We start from the raw sequence: 11484 nt of genomic DNA on the forward strand, positions 1-11484 counted from the left end.
CGCTTCTGTCAGTCTGCCCCAGGGCAGCTGTGGCTACAACTGTAGCTGCCTCCACCAGTGTATGAATGTGAGAGTGAATGAATAGTGGCATTGTAAAGCGCTTTGGGTGCCTTGAAAAGCGCTATATAAATCCAATCCATTATTATTATTATTCTATGGCGGAGCTTCCACAGAGACCAGCAGGTGGATGAGGGAAAGGAGAGGCAAGAGGAGAGACCCGAGGCAGCTGCTGGTCCGAGTGTCAGGTGAACTGAACTTCAGGTAAGAAGTTATGGCCTGCAGTCTATCTGAATCAGATATAAACCAAGTTTAGTTGGAGTTTATTTTTGTTATGCTGACTTTTTACCTTCAGTTACTATAACTCGTACTGCGTACCAGCTAGCAAGACGGAGTTTCTATACAGCTGGGTGGGTGCTATGATGTTACTGATAGTGAACTTTATTTTATTCATAAGGTTAGTTAGTAGAGTATCCAACCGTCCTGTAAAAATCGCAATCGTCCCGTATTCAGAGAAAATATTACTCGTTTCGTATTGAGCTGAAAAGAAACACAGTTTGTCCTGTACTTCAGCTAGAATGGAAAAAGACACAAAGGTGGAGTTATTCTGTGTCTTTACGCTGTCAGCTGTCACTTCTCCTCTCACTCTCTCCCCTCCCTCTCCTGTTGCTACTTCAATCATGAAACTGATCAATGATCAGCTGATCGGTTTTTCTCTCTGGTTTGTTTATCGCCCACTTTGCACCGGAAAGAAGAAACCGGCAGATGTTGCGCTAAACAACAGCAGCACATTTAAGCTTGATCAGCTGTTATTAGAATTTATTTAATATTACTTTCTAGTATCAGCTGATGTTTGCTGGAGCCACAGCTGTAAAAGCTGCTGGTCATGGTATCGGTTTGGATATGTGGTGAGAGGGAAACATGAAGATGAAACCAGGAGATGTCCTTACTGAATCATCAGAGCTGAACAGGTGATGGAGAAACAGGTTTACCTTTCAGGTGACATGAATGAGTTGAAGGGAAGTTATGAACTGTTTCTGAGAGACAAATAACACCAGGATCCTTTTTTAGGTAGCTGACAGCTGGTAACTGTGCAGGGGCGGATCTAGCAAAGCTTTTGCCAGGGGGCCAGGTAGGGCATTAACAGGGAGAGGGGGGCACAAAGAAATACTTTTCTTTCTTATTCTCATTTAAAATGTCTCGCTTTTATTAAGTAATTATCTGAATCTTACAACCAAAGTTTTTATCTGATGTAAAATCTATAGACATCATACATATGCCAACAAGACAGCAGACATCACTGTCACCACAGCGTTCGTTTTCATTCAAAGGCTTTATGGCTTTAATACCTGGTGGGCCGGTCTCTAGTCAAAATGCCCAATTTTTTGTCCCAGTCCAGCCCTGTAGCAAACGTACAATTTTTGGTCCCCACAAAGATGTTAATACCCGTCCACCTACACACACACACACACACACACACACACACACACACACACACACACACACACACACACACACACACACACACACACTGAGAAGGTGATTACTGAAAAAGCTATGTGCTGACTTTATGAGTTTCCAGTCAGTATTATCCAGGAATGAAGATTGAAGCTCCTGGATTAAAACCGACATGAAATTACAGTTAACCAGTAGTGGAACACACTGGTTACACACACACATATTTGACAGCAACAGCATCTCAGCAGGATACGGAGTAACTAAAAGTTTGAGTGTGAGATTGTGTGTCTACGTGAGCGAGTCTATTATCTTAACATTATTCACAAACCAGAATGAAGATTTAAATGCGTGTAAGTAGATTTCCAGTGAGAGTTGGTTTTTTTTGCACGACAAACTAAGAATATCCACCGTCACCATCAACAGACAGACACAGACGCACGTGCACCGGCACGCACACGCCGGCCACAAGTACCACATCGTAAGAGCAGCATCAGGCAAATTAAGGCTGAGCTCCTGAAAACTAATCCATGTTTTCACGCTGCTTTCTTTTCTCTGGGTCTCGTGCATGCACGTGCTCTGCACAGTAAACTGGTGCGTAATTCACACATATCAGTTTAAGCCAAAGAAGAACTAACAATTAGCATTCTTTTCCATTATTTCTGGCGTTTTCCAGTGCACATTCACGGTGGTCTCTCGGTGCGCTTTTGGTCATCGCAGACGTCAGCAGCAGCATTCTCTCTCTTTTACTGTCTGTTGACAGCAGTGATGGCCGACACCACGTAAGGCCCACAAAAATACAAAGTGGATTACATAAATGGTTTTACGAATGAGCCACAAAAATGCATTTTGGTTGGGACTTCACGGAACGTTACTGCCACTGTGAATGGAGTAGACAACTGGGTTTGATCGATTTAATGATCAGTAAAGCTGTCATAAGTTCATCCCATAGTTTCCAAAAAAATATGTTTTTCTGTTTGTCTTTTAGACAGAATCTGCCGAACTTGGCTTAGTGGCCTGAAGAGTGCTATGTTACTTAGTAAGAATAGAACAGAGTAGAATAGCCCTTTATTGTTATTGTACAAGCTAGGGCTGTTCGATATAACGATATATATCGGATGACGATATAAAAACATCTATTGTTTCCTATGACGCTATGCTTGTTTCGGGGTGTCGTAAAATAAACAGTTTACAGCAATATTTTTTCATGGTTTTGATGGTCACTGTAGTGGCTAAATTAATTTCTTAAAGTTCTCTCTTTCTCTTATATTTAATATAACCACACTACGGACGGACAAGCACCTGTTTTTATGCGTTGTCGTTAGCAACAACGACGGTAAAACCATTGCGTGGCTCCGCTGTCCGCTTGTTTGTTTTCCACGTAAACCTTTCACAATAAAGCTCAAGATCCTGTTGAGACTTTTCAAAATAAACTGAATCATGGGAAAGAGTATTCAGAGAGTTTACGGATGAGAAGCAAAAAAGAGCCGTCAGGTCCTAAAAAACAAACCTTAGACTCAAACTTTGAAAGAAAATGGTAGCCGTTACAACTTATGTCTAAAAATGTATAGTTTCATGCATCGGTTACAACACTCGACTCCAGCTACATGACGCCCAGCTGGAAACACTTCACGCAAGGTGAGCTGCCCGAGATTCACAGAATTTACAGAAAATGTTACATTTTGGTGATTTATATCGTTGTCAGGACGATAAATGTATTATATCGGGATATGAGATTTTGGTCATATCGCACAGCCCTAGTACATGTACAACAAAATTATGGGAGGTGCAACTGTAGCTTATATAAACATATAATAAAAGAAACTCCCTCACCAAAAGCTAAGACCTCTTGGTTGGTTTGTTAGTACAGTTAATCACACAACCAGCCATATTATCAGTAAGGCAGTCAGTAGAGTGTTAACCTACCAGAGAGCCACCAGTTATGGCCACCTGTGTCTGCAGCTACCATTCCTAATAATACAAAATTTTGAGCCTCACTAAGACTAACCAGTTGTTTCCAAAACTTCCACTGGCACCACTACCAAACCTTTTGAAAGTTATCAAATGCTTATGAATGTTCTTCAACACATAAAAAGTAATTTCAATACAAAATCAAATGTATGAAACACTGAAAAAACTGTACAACACTGAATGGCAGTAACTGTTACTGTTAGTTACTGCTTTTTAGAATTATTACTGGACCAGAGAAAACTGGGATCGTATAAATATGTATCCTGTTGTGCACCTAAGAATGCAGTATGGGATGTAGTTTGAAGCCTGAGAACGCGTTGTGAAAGAGCCACAGCCTTGCAGCCTTTTGTTGCACTAGCTGTCAGTTTGTTGGGGTAATCTGGAGACATGTCATCCAAACTGTAAAGTCAAACTGTTCCCGCACACCACAATGGGGCTGAGACGAGTGACCACTCCATTGTAGACTGAACACCAACTGACTGCTTGCTTGGTTTGGAGCTGTGCTTTGGGTCTTGGCCCTTATTTTTGTGAAAATTAGCTCCAGTCAAACAGCATTCAGTGGATATGGCAAGTTACATCAAGTCCTTTGATATGTTCTGTTATATGACTATTGTTGTTCTGTGCCTCCACAGAGGTTTTACGACTCAAACTTAGAATCTATCTATCTTTACGCTTTCTTCAAATCTTCCTCAGTACATTGTTTACATTCCTTTGCCATTAAACAGTTACTGCCCAAATAAGTACCTACAGGTTTTAAGATAGTTGCTGATTCATAAGACTTGCTTCTAGAAGGACTTTGGACTGGTGTTTGTAATTCTGTTTTATAAAACTGACAGGTAAGAATGTTGTAGGCATCTCAACAAACAGTGTTCATGCTCAGTTTTTTCACTCTATCTGTTCTAGTTAGTCACTGAACTGTTATTTGAATTAAGTTGAAAAGCATTAGTATTGGTGTTCTGTAAGCCTGTGCAGACATTCATTTACAATAATTTATGATTCACTCACATAACACTTAACTCATCGAGTAATATTCAGCTGTCAAAAAATATAAATTGTTATAAGAAAAACATGTTTAAACAAACATTAAATCTTTTTTCATTTCACTGACATGGACACACTCATGTGGAGCCAACAGTTTGTTTAGCGGACCTGCACAGCATTGATTGCGTTGGTTGCAAAGAGGTGGTCCAAACTTTTAAGCCGGGGTGGATTCATTTTTTTCATTTTCCTTTTTTCACTATCTTTTGACTACAAATGTCAAGTTCTGGCATTAAAGTGAACTCGTTGTTTTGCAGTATTAATCTGTAGTAAGATGGGCTATTATCATGAGGTTAAGCTAACTATCTTCAACCATCTTCAGCTAACCTACAGTCCTGAGCTGTGTGTAGGTCATTAGTTTAGTTTAACCTTTTACTGTTGACGTCAGTTTCACTTTACACAATTGTCACAACTATGCATCACTGAGCTGCTGATTGACCTGAACAATTAGCTGTGTAAGTGTGTGCGTGAAATGAGCATTTTCAAAGGTTAACAGCTTGTGGGCTAATTTTCATGCACTGGTAAATCTTTTGGGTTTAGCTCTAATATTGTATAACAAAGGATGTGCAGCAGAGTTGCTGTGTGTATGCATGTGGCTGACTCCATGGCAGTACAGAGTAAACAGCAGCTATGCTAATCTCTGTATGAGCGTCCTACCAAGCTACATGAGTACTGTTTTCTCAGCTGCTGCGGGCTGCCATGACTCTGAATTCTACCCACAATGTGGCCACTCAGTTTGGCCTGTTGCTGTACAACAAAGGACAGCTTGAATGCAGGCAAACAGCTCTGCATTTGGACCGGTTGCTGAAAAAAAGTTTGAGCATTTCAGTAACTTGTGGATCTTTCTTTATCTTCATTAACATTTTCAGAATAGAACTGTGTTAAGAAGTATTGACTGAAAGAGAGACCATGTTACTTTACATGTTATTTTTATTTATTTATTTATTTTTAACACTTTTCTGTTATGTGGCCAAGCTAAAGAATTTTATAAAAGATGAAAGTAAGATCAAATTTCCTTCAGTGTTGGTTTCTTGGTATGATATATGGTGTTTGATTTCTTTTGTTAAAGAAGATGCAACAAATCTGAAAAAAAATATCTAGCTGTAAATATGACTTGCTCTCATTTTTATGTTTTTGAGAGTGGCTGAAATTCTGTGGCAAAATAGTTTTCTCGTAGGGAAATCATGGCCATCTTGTAAACATGACCGTTTTGAAAAATCCAGTGGCCAATGGAAATGTTTAATTAAAAGGCCTCATAGGGACAGTAAATTTGGTGATTTAGTCTACTTAAAAAATGTTACCACTATCTCTATACAGAGAGAGATCAGTGGGACCTGCCAGCCACACTGGGGACGGCCCATATGGGGACCCAGTGTGTGTCATGGCTAATTTGAGGTCATTTTGAAATGTAAACTCTCAAATGTTTTATTAACACAAATAGCAGTATTATTGTTTTAAAATGTACTTTAAAGAAACACAGATACATATCGGACCGTGAATTTTGTGTGAACATTTAAAGCACATGTCAAAAAGATTATAAAAAAAAATGATTAAGATTACTGTATAGGTCATGACTGTTGTCACTGGCCAGTGTGAACATAAACAGGTTTTCATTTTCTAGCTGGGTGAATTTTTCCTCCCTGGAAAACTTAAATAAATTGCACAGTACATTTTGAAGCAATTTCTAAGAAAAAATGTCAGATGCAAATATGATACAAAATAAAAATCATACGTGGAAGTGAAAATGTAATTAATTTTTCAATGAAATTTGTCACATGGTTCAATAAATGGTTCTCAATGGTTCACAGTCATTTGGAAGAAGCCCATCCCCAATCTGTTCCCACAAAGTAGGAAGCATCAAAAATGTCCAAAATGTCTTGCATTAGGAGTTCCTTTCACTGTAACTAAGGGGCCAAGCCCAAGTCCTAAAAACTGCCTGACACCATAAGTGGCATCCTATCAGGTCCTGAGATCAACCCATTGTTTCAAAGGTCTTGTAGAAGCAGTCTGCATGCCTAGGTACTTGATTTTATACACCTTTGGCCATAGAAGTGATTTGAACACCTGGATTCAATGATTTGCATGTGATAGTGAATGCTTTATATAAAAGATACACGATATTGCCAAGAGTCTTAGCTACGTGTCTACTCAAAACCTTGGCCCTTTATTTTATTTAATACAGATGAATCTATCAGTATACGCTATGCTTAACTCTTGCAGGACCAGCTTTGGAATTGGTGTTTTCACTCTAAACATTTGCTCATCTTAAACACTGTAATTGTTCTTGTGGGTTTCATCTGTACGATGAGGTGGGCAATGTCATCCTAATTTATACTTTTCAGGTCCAAATGTCTACAAACATCTGTGTGCAGCCCGAAATTTATAACTGTGCTGACAAACATGCACGAACATATGCTTATATGCAGAGAGCCAAAGAGGTCTCAAGTATCGTACAGCGATATCGTTGCCATGGATTTTCTGTTTCCAGATGTTTCTGTAGGTGGCAGTCTGTTTCTCGTGTGTTCAATTATTGTAACTGTCGGTGCTCATGAACAGTCCCATTCTTTCCCTGTCTTTCCAATACAACCAAGAAATGTATAACAAATCACCTCCTGCGTACCAGATGATTATTCCTTGGAATGGTCGACCAGACACCAGGTGCTTGGAAAGCCAAGTACTTCGTAAAGCAGATACAGATTTAATCGCTGTTATTCTGCTTATTTCCTAAATTTATGGAGTTAAAACATCCACGATTGTGCTCTTCTAGATGTTGGCGCCAAATCTTCCTGTCATGGCCCTTCACGACTCCCACAAAACCAACAGCGACCCTGAAATGTGAGTCAGTAGGGTGGAGGGAAATTCCACGTCAGAGTGTTCCTTGAAGATTCAGCCTTGTCTACAGCTTTGCCTCTGTAATTGAATTAGGAAGTGGTGGGAATCTAGAGAGCTGCAGAGAGGGTTGTAAGTAAACAGACATGGCCTTTTAATCCCAGCCTCTGTTTGAAGTGCGTAAACCCTCCCCCCCCTCCGGACTTTTATGAGGTGTACCTCTCTCCGTGTTGTGCTGTGGAGGATTGAGTTTCACAAGCGGGGTTAGTTAGTTTATTTTACAACAAGGCAATGAAGGTGGGGGCCGTTGACAAGAAAAATAGTTAAGAGGCATGGAAGCAGCAACAAAGAGAGAAAACAGCATTACAGTGAGAAAAAAGATAGTGAGAAGTCAGGCAGGGTTTAATTTGAAGTGACTCGTAACAGTTTATTTAGGTAATCAAAGGCTCCCCAGGGTCGGGGTCAGATGTGATGCTGGGAATCTGGAATGCAATGTGAGACAAACACTCTGACCACTTTTTGGTATCAACTGTCGGTGTAAGTCACTAAAAAGGCAACAAATAACCTGACGTTTCAGACAAATAGCTAACATTGTTATCCATTTAAAGCAATGCTTTGGTGTTTTGGGAAGATGAGAAGGTTGATAGCTTGGCGTACAAACCCTGTAAAACAATGACGTGTTGTTTTTTTATGCTTCATTTTAAATTGAAATAAACAAACCCAATATAAACTGTTTATTCCTGGGCTTTAAAGGTAAAGTATGACCTGTAATGCAAAAACCCACCAGGGGATTAATAGGATATTGTAGCTTCATTTCTTGGAAACCGTCATATCAGCCAGCTGTATCTACGATAAATAAGAGCTTGTATATCTTGCGAGCAGACTAATCCCGTCAATGTTAACTTGATGCAAGACATATTGTGGACATAACCAAAACAGGAGAAATTCGATTCACGTTAAATGTGTTTTCTTAGCCAGGTAAACTAGTTAACACGTGTCCATACTGAAGCCTCGGTTTGTTTAGAGTCGACCAAGCTGCTCCTCTGTGGTCAGTAATTCTTATAGACTGTATATGAAAAATGTATGCAGCCACTGTGATTTCACCCACTGGTGAAACCAGATATCACCAATGGGACAAAAGGGTTAGAGATACCTAAGTAAGATAAGTCTTTTGCCATGCTTATTTACCATTCCAGTTTTTTCAGTTATTTATTATATGTTTATTTGTTGTGTTTAATTTAATTTATAACTGCTTAAGCAAATCTATTCCCAAATTTGGGTTTATTAAGAGTCTTATCTTTTCTTACCTTATCTTATCTTAGCAAGCTCTAATTCATTGTGGGGTTATAAAGGAAACTACCGAAAAACAAATTCAGCAGAGAATCATTTTTAGTAGAACCAAATGCTGAACAAGACTTAGACTTGATATCAGACTTTACATTTTAAATGGGTGATTAAAAAAAAAAAAGTCCATGTATTGTTAACAAAAAGGAAACCCACCATAGAGACCAGTGTCAGGTGAAGGAACTGCAGTTTTTGGCACTTCTTTGCTTTATTTTTCAGCCACAAAAAGTTACACGTTTAGAACTGACAGGCTGATTGTTAGAGTAAGTTACATTATTGTTACAAGTAATTTAATACACTAATTATGCTGATGAGTAGATAGTACACGAAGCATTCTGAATACAAATCTTTGCCAAGACAGCTCACTCTCTGGGCAGGATTTGCTTTCAAGGAAACAGTATTGTATTTTGTATATATTTATTTGTCTTTTTTGGCCTTTTTAAAGCCCCTTTTCCATTAGTACTCTCGACTCGCCATGGTTTGTTTTCAGGGTTTTCCATTAGGTCATAATACCTGGTACCAGTTACTAAAATAGTACCTGTTCGCCCAGGGTTCCAAGCAACCTGAGCAGGTACTAAAATGTGTTGTCATCAGACTGCATGCCACTGATTGGTCAGTCAGTAGCGTCGCTTGATGAGTCATGAGAGCATCTCGTTAAAGGAAATTGAAACTGACATTTTTTTAAACCCGACAATTAGGGAAATGGAAAAAACAACGCCATGGTCCCAGAGTCTGATGAAAAGCCACAGAGCCAACACCAGGTATATTGTTGCCTCATCGTCCACTTTTGTTGTAGCGTTCATGAAGCATAGTAATTATGTCGCCGGATGCTCGGACACATTGCTATGACAACGACCATGCACATTAGTTGGTACTCAATTGTAATTGAAAACCAGTGGATCCGAGTTGTGACGAGTCGATCTGAGTAGGTACTGATGGGAAAGGGACTTAAATGTTTGCAGGGCAATAAAAATAACACATTTGTGGGTCAACTTGAAGAAGGCAGATATGAAATATGAAAGTAAGGTCAGAGGTCAAATGTGACATGATAATATAATTTAAAGAATTTCTACATGTTGGCAACATGCACCAAACTTCTAACGCTTTTTGTCAAATTTTGACCAATAAACCGTTAAGTTGACCTTAAAGATAAATTATATTTTAAAAGAGCAAATGAGAGATTTCTATAGAGTTCTTTCAAAGCTAACAGGATTATAATTTTGAGGTTATTGAATTTTGGAGTTAAAAAAAAATCTAACAGTTAAATCTTGAGGAGATCACATGCAATGTTGGTCAAGTTACTTGAAAAAAGTAATTAGTAACTAATTACTGATTACTTCTCCAAAAAAGTAATCCAGTTACTTTACTCATTACTTATTTTCAAAAGTAATTAGTTACTTTTTAAAAACATGATACACAGCCTGAATATGTAATAAAGCAACAGACCTTTCAGCCCAATTCTATTTTTTATGCATAATTCATCATATATAATTGAATCTAATGGAAAGCCTCTTTTTAAAAATTGCTTTATTAGTTTTAATCTTTGAATTTTGCACATTGCATTAAGCAAAAATTAAATTACAGTGGAACCCCGACTTACGAATACCCCATTTAACGAAAAATTCAAGTTACGAAGGCACTTAACGGCAATATTTCTGCCCGTTTACGGCAAATTGCCCGCGTAACGAAATCCGCTGGCTCTGATTGGCTGAGCCCAGAATGCATACAATGCCCCCAATGCCTTCCGAATCATGTGACAACCCCCTTGGCTTTCGTACTTGCGCTTCGCTGTTCCACTTGAACGACGTATTGTTGTTGCAGTTAGCAATTAGCCTATAGCCTATCGTTCACTCAAAAGGCGCGATGGGTGCTTCGACTTACGAATTAATTTCGTAAGTCAGAGTTCCACTGTATATGCAACCGTCTTTGTCTTGAAGAAATTCTTTAACAGTTAAACCTGTTTTCTGCACATTCCAACATATAAAATATTATTTTTTTTGTATTTACACTCTCTTTTTCAAATAGATGCAAGTAAAACACAGCAAAACAGATAAAATCAAAGATTGAGCAGCACTAAGTCCTGTCACTCTTAAATCTATTGTCACCTGTTTAGCAGGAGTGGGGCGGGTGGAGGTTTGCCTGGTGCCACAGCAGTCATGTCAGTGGAGGATCCCGGGGTTTCTGTGTGAACGTCACATTCCCGTGGCAGCGTGCTCGGTGCTCGCTCAGATTTCCAGTTAAATTTTTTGCTGTACAAAGAAGTTTTCTTCCCACGCAGAGTGAACAGCAGACGCTAATGTTTTTGTCTCTTTTTACAGAGTCAAACTAAAAGTAATGTCAGTACTTCCACGCTTTAAACGCTGCATGGTCGTACTCTCCCTGCACTCCGTATTATCCACTGTTGATCTGCACACGTCTGTTGCCTCCATGGGTGTCGCCCGCTCGTATGTCATTGTCATGAGACACTCTCACAAACGAAATCACGGTTAAGTAATGCAGTAACGCAGCGCGCTTACGGGAAAGTAGCAGTAATCTAATTACTTTTTTGCAATAGTAATCCCTTACATTACTCGTTACTTGAAAAAAAGTTATCACATTTCAGTAACGCGTTACTGCCCATCTCTGATCACATGACCACATCATGTGATCTTCTCAATCAGGCCATGCCAAAAGAATATAGTATAGAATAGTCCTTTATCGTCATTGTACATGTATAAATGGAATAAAATAGGAGGAATAAATAACAAACAGGATGAATATATACAAAACAAGAGAAAGGCACACATTAGAGGACAGGTTGCAGAGTTGCATCAGTTTATAACTAGCAGATTTTTTTCCTAAAAGAAAGGT

The sequence above is a fragment of the Astatotilapia calliptera genome, chromosome 5, assembly GCF_964374335.1.
Source record: "Astatotilapia calliptera chromosome 5, fAstCal68.1, whole genome shotgun sequence".
In the NCBI taxonomy this organism is placed as follows: Eukaryota; Metazoa; Chordata; class Actinopteri; order Cichliformes; family Cichlidae; genus Astatotilapia; species Astatotilapia calliptera.